This window comes from Drosophila mauritiana, chromosome X (assembly GCF_004382145.1).
Source record: "Drosophila mauritiana strain mau12 chromosome X, ASM438214v1, whole genome shotgun sequence".
NCBI classification, from domain to species: domain Eukaryota; kingdom Metazoa; phylum Arthropoda; class Insecta; order Diptera; family Drosophilidae; genus Drosophila; species Drosophila mauritiana.
Window position 1 is genome coordinate 22,781,127 of NC_046672.1, and position 6,296 is coordinate 22,787,422.

Below are 6,296 nucleotides of genomic sequence, written 5' to 3' on the forward strand. Positions count from 1 at the left end.
GACTTTTGGTATGCCACCATACTGTTGTTGCAGACGCTGCCGGTGATGGAGGCCCCAAAAGAAGTAGTAGCTACACTTGTTGTGCATACGTACCGTATGCACCGAAGACCTCCGTAACATTAGAGTTGAATTTCTTGCATTGCCCGATTTCGCTGGAGAACCTAAAAATTACCACCGGCATCACTGTTAGCGTAAATCTTCGTTTAAAGAAGTACCGACATGCAACAACAAACGGTAATGAGTGTACGCAGGCGCAGCAGCAACAACGAACTTTCGAATATTGATCTTTCTGCCAGCATATTCAACCTGGTGACCGTCGTTCAATTATAATCAATTTCAATTTCAATCTGCTCTTTAACTGCAGCTGCAGACAAAAGGAACAATTTGCTGACGTCACGCCGGCATGCTACGACAGGCAAACAAAATTGAGAGTGATTTGAGGGCGAAAAATCAGGTGGAAAATCGGGTAATAAAATTATTGAGGAAATAACGAGAACGTGGGGAAAATACTTAGCCTGGCTAGAAATGTACATAGATATTGTAGTTTTGTTTATTTCATAATTTTCAATATACATATTTCATTACATCTAAGACATGACATGTGATTTGTAAAGAAAAATACTAACAAATAATGTATTAAGTATAACATAAGTATAGTTAACTTTTTTAATCTTACCAATTATCTTATGCACCTTTATAAATTTCATATACGACTCTCAGTTGAATCAAAAGTAGTTTCCCATTTCTCTCCATTATTCATTACCAAGTTTTAAGCCAATGGAAATGAATTTTTGATCTACATATGTACATATGTATAATTCCCAATTAGGCCGCACAATAAAGAATGCTGACTAAACGAGGCACAACCTTTTAAACAGAGTTGTTGGTGGGGGGGATCGTGGCTGATTGTGATCATAAGCATGTTGATTTGCCGTCTGTTGATGATTCTGGGCATACAATTGATAGTGAAGTTAAAAACTTGTTCACCGCTATTGTGGTTGCTGTTATATGTACTTTATGCGATTTGAAATCGCATAAAGAAGAATTCAATGCTGTTGCCTTGGGTTGGATTGAAAAAATGCGTTTTGTTTATTGTCGAGAGAGACGTGACTGGAGAATCTTTTTTCGACTCTGGCTTTTCATTGATATTTCAGCCTATTGCTGTTACATAACTGCATTCGCGTTTCTGGGATGGCAAAGAAATATCATAGAGAGTACGTTTTGTAAACTGGAAAAGGCGTGTAACGGTTGCAATGCGAATGCTTAACGGCGGCAGCAGCCCTTAAGAAAGGCAGCAGATCCATAAACAAAAGGCCACAAAAAATATAATACGAAATTATAGGCCATATAAAATAACCCGAAAAAAGAAGCGGCTACCATTTGAGTGTGTACTTAAATATTTTGATCACTTTTTGGCGCGCAACGCAGGCACCGCGACCGCTCTAAAGTTCCTTTAATAAAGCGTTCAACCCGCGTTATATGAAAGCGACAACAGCAACAACCTGTCACATTATCGAAATAGCGAAGAAGCCTAGGAGCTGATTTTTAGGGACCCAGAATAACAGCAGCATCGATAGTAGTTCCTCGACTACCAGATACCCGATTATCACCTTGGAGGACTAAAAATCTATAGAAATTTACAAGACTAATGCCAATATGAAAAAATAACACAAGATTTTTCAAAAGTATAGGCGTGACAGATTGGCAGCATCTGGGCGTGGTTTTTTGGCATGGGTCAACAACTGTATGCCTAATCTTAACCTCTTTAAGCTTTTATAGTTTCTAAGATCTCGACTTACATACGAACGGACACACAGACGGACATAGCCAAATCGACTCGGTTATTGATCCTGATCAAGAATATATATACATACATTATAATGTACTTTTCACGCTTCCTTCTCCCCCAGTTACATACTTTTCAACGAATCTAGCATACCATTTTATCCTACGAGAAACGGGTAGAAAATGTACTTTACGCAAGTAGTAAAATAAAAACATATGAGACAACAGAAATCCAAGCCCGAAAAATGGAGAGATACTTAGTCAATTGCACAAAGACTCCTGCCGGTAATTTCGTGACTGGTTTTCCACTTGTTTGTAGCCTTTTTTCCGCTTATTATTTATTTTGACTTTTGTTACTTTTGGCACTTGCTTTATGTAAGTTGCAACCTGCTGCTGGTTTCTGCAGTTGCCGCCGCTGCTGCGACACGTTTGTGTCTTAAGTCTTTCGTTTTCTTTTCCATTTGGCTGCGTGCTCATAAATCGCTGATCACATTGTGAATTAAACTCCATGATAAGCAGGATAGATATCCACGAATGCATTCGCATATCGGCTGATTAAGGAGCCTATATGTAAGTACATACTTACATATATGTATTGTCTGTCCAAATATGTCGATGAAAATCAGCACGGGTGAGAATAGAGTTGTGCAAGAAATGGATAGATTGGAAATTTATAAATATTTGTCGACAAAATAATAATTCTTAGAAGCCGGGCTGCACCAGATTTCTACCATTTCAGGGCCTTAAAATATCAGCGCTATTCAACTAAAATTATATTCGGTCTCATAAGAATATTAGGTACAACAACACAAACCAGCAGTCACTAAAAAAATCGCAGAGTGTTAAGTGCACACCATATGCCCACATGTATCCGATGAATTCCCCTTAGCTATTAACCAGATACATTCAATAAGTCTAGGGCGACTTAAAAACGAGTTCACTACTTTGATTGCCGATCGGGCCAAGCCCAAAAATGAAAACACGCAGCAAGTGTGGCACACAAACTGGCACAGCGCAATCACACACACAGGTAAAAAAATCACACGGATACGAAAGTTCGGAGATACGAAAATTACACAGATACAGCAACAGTTAATGATCTTTGGGAGCAGTTCGGACTTTTTATTTGGGCGCTCCGGCGAAAGACCAAACGAAACTCGCACATTTTGCCGGCTGCTTTCACTCTCCATTGGGTTTTTGAATTCTTTCAAAACGATGTTTAAGGGGCGAACGGAGAGAGAGCTGAATAATTTCGAAAACGTCGCCTGCTGACGACTTTTTTCCTCTCGTTGGCAGGCGGGGCGTATGCGCGATTTGAAATGTCAATTTTGCAGCCGCTTCCTCCGCCCTGCCCTTTGACCAACCAATGCTATGGTGCGTAATTAGCTTCAGGTGGGATCAAACAATGCACTGCTCCGGCTCATTGAACACATGATTAATGAGACCCCTTCGAAAGGCAAATCGAACAAGTGGTCAAGAGGATGGTTGAAACACACTCATACCTACGGCTGCACTCTAACTTTTTTTAGATGAATTTTAAGTTGATCAAACTGCCTTTCAATCTGCACACGCACATCAATATTTTCTATGGAACACCTCCATAAACAGTCGTCATCGGCGTCTCCATGCTGTTACCAACTCTTCCCATTTCTTACTGGGTTCGAGGTGAAGTGAAAAAGAAAGTGAACAACTTGTCAAACACCGTGTGACTCTTTCCCCGCCAATCTGAGATCTCGTCGATTCTGCCAGCAGCTGAGTAGTGAGCCACCAAACGAGCTTAAACATTTTCTATTATGCAAATATTTGGGGGGCTACCGCCGCTCGTTTCCATGAGGTAAATGAAACCAAAAAAATCGAAAAACAAATTCAAAATTAACACACCAAGCAACATAGTTGCGGAATATTAGTGGACTACGCCGATTTTGGCATTCGTTTTAAAAATGCATTCGTTAGATAAGTAACTAACTAACTAGTTTGTATTTTTCACTAATACTACATACTACATGTATGTATACTTATGAGGCTTGAAATAATGCTTACTTAATAGGGTTTACTTACATAGCAATATTTGTAGAGTAAAAGGGTATACTAGATACGTTGACAAGTTGGGAAGGAATCATTTCTGAGTCTGTCCGTTGTCAGCTGAGTAAGGGGTATCTGATAGTACAACACTCTTGTGTTGTATGGCACGTGTGGCACAAAACACTTGAGTTCAAACTATATTTTGCGTGAAAGCACAAGAATATGCTATATTAACCAACTTTCTAACTCATTTTTTTTACGTCTCCGTGAGGACAGACGTACACAGAGCTAAGTTCATTAAAATAGCAGTGGTTGATACCATTCGAGTTTAAGATAAAAAATCCTATGATTAACAGTTTTAATGAGCAAATTTTTGTTATCATATCATTAGGTATTTAATTAATTTAATAAAAACAATTCAACAAATGTTTCACTTGTATTACTTTAATAGTTATGAAAATATAGATTAAAACAACATAATAGGCAGAAATTCTTGTGTTCACTCAAATATCAGAGCTATGAAAAAATAGTAACAAAATTCATCTTGACTTAGAACTAACTTAGTTTTTCTTATTAATGTTTTAATTAAGGTATAATACTTGGTTGGATTGCCTTTTAATGAACCTTTAATGAACAGCCTAAAAGTTGTGATTTTGCTCAAGAATGTAAATAAAAAAGGATATCATGAAAAACTAACGGGACTTTCTTTTTTTTTCCTATCTATACATTCCATTTTACAAAAATAAGTGGATTAAAAAGTCGATTCCAGAAAGGGATATGGAAAAATACCTTTGTATTTCTTAGTTTCTCTTGCACTGCTATTTTAGTGAACAAACATAAGTACATGTATGGATATAAACAGAGCAATGTCGATACACAACCCTTTGAAAACGTCTTAATCAAATTTTTAAATACATAAACATGTGTGTAAATCAGAAAATTACCGCCAATTGGTCTTTTTATTTGGGCTGGGCTATATTAACACTCTATTTGCATTTTCAAAAAAAAATTAAACGTTGAAAAAAGGGTCACACTCTCTAGTCTCTTAGAACTTTCGCTGGGTATGAAACTTTTGCGGCCAGAAGCGGCCGCACCTGTATGCTTACCTGTATTTCTACCCGCCCCCAACCGCCACTTCCCCGAAACCGTCCCCCAACCCCCGCATGTGGCCCGCTTACATACAGCCGAATACCAAGCAGCGCGCAGCTAATGGGGTATGTGCATACACTGAGATAAATCAATTAGAAATGCTAATAATCGATTATATTTATTTATTATTTATTATGCGATTTATTTCAATCTAAAACGTCATCAGAAATTTAAGAAGAAAATATCCAAAATATTTATTAAGAAAATATGCACTTAAAGGGTCTGCAAGTTCTTCAATTTCAAATGCCAATAGGCATTCTACGTTATGGTTTTCAGTGTATCCACGCGAGAGAGTGAGAAGGTGTGTGCTGGCCTTTTTTCGCTCTTAATACAGTTCAATCGCCCCTCGGCACCCGCCACTCCATTCCATAACTGCTCAGTCGGAGGTGCGCTCGCAAAATTTACCAAGAAACTAAATTGAGTGGAAACGCTTGGCTTTTCCATGATTTGGTTTTCCTATGCTAATTACTGTACTTAAAATCCAAGCGGAGTGAAAACTAAAATCGCCACGCAGTGCGTTCTGCCAAGCAGCTACAGAAAAAACAGCCCTATATTACTATAAATTAGCTAAAGTGAGGGATACTCATGCCTAGCATAAGAAAGCCTATAAAAATTTGCGGAAGTCGTCATTTTGTACCACTATTTCTAAAACATGTTGAAATATTGAAGCCTAACCTGTGCAGGGAAAGGAAAGCCCCCGATCGTACTCCAAAATTTCAAAAAAAAAAAGGATTAGAAGGATTTAAATATGTTGAACTGGCATGTCAAATTATATGCGTTGATTTTTATACCCGTTACCCGTAAAAGGGTATACTAGATTCGTTGAAAAGTATGTAACAGGCAGAAGAAGTCGTTTCCGACTATATAAAGTATGATCAGGATGAATAGCCAAGTCGATCTGGCCATGTCCGTGTGTCCATGTCGTCTGTCCTAGATTTCTGGAACTATTAAGGCTAGAAAGTTGAGATTATACGTAAGAATTTCAGAGGCATAGACGCAGGCCAAGTTTGTTTCTAAATGTTGCCACGCCCACAGACCGCCCAAAACTGGCACGCCTACACTTTTGAAAAATGTTTTTTTTTTTTTTTAATGTATATATTAGTCTTGTAAATTTATATCGATTTCTGAATGTTGCCACACTTATGAACAATGTTTTGATATTTTTTAATTTTTTGTGTTAGTATTGTAAATTTTGACACTTTCAAATCCTCAACACAAATTATTTTTTTTTAGCTATTACATCAACTCCTAAGAAGCCAGCGCTGACCATCCGATGAAGATGCGAATTGCTCAACGAGCGCCTGTGGGACGGTAACAATGATCATGGAAATGAAGTCGAT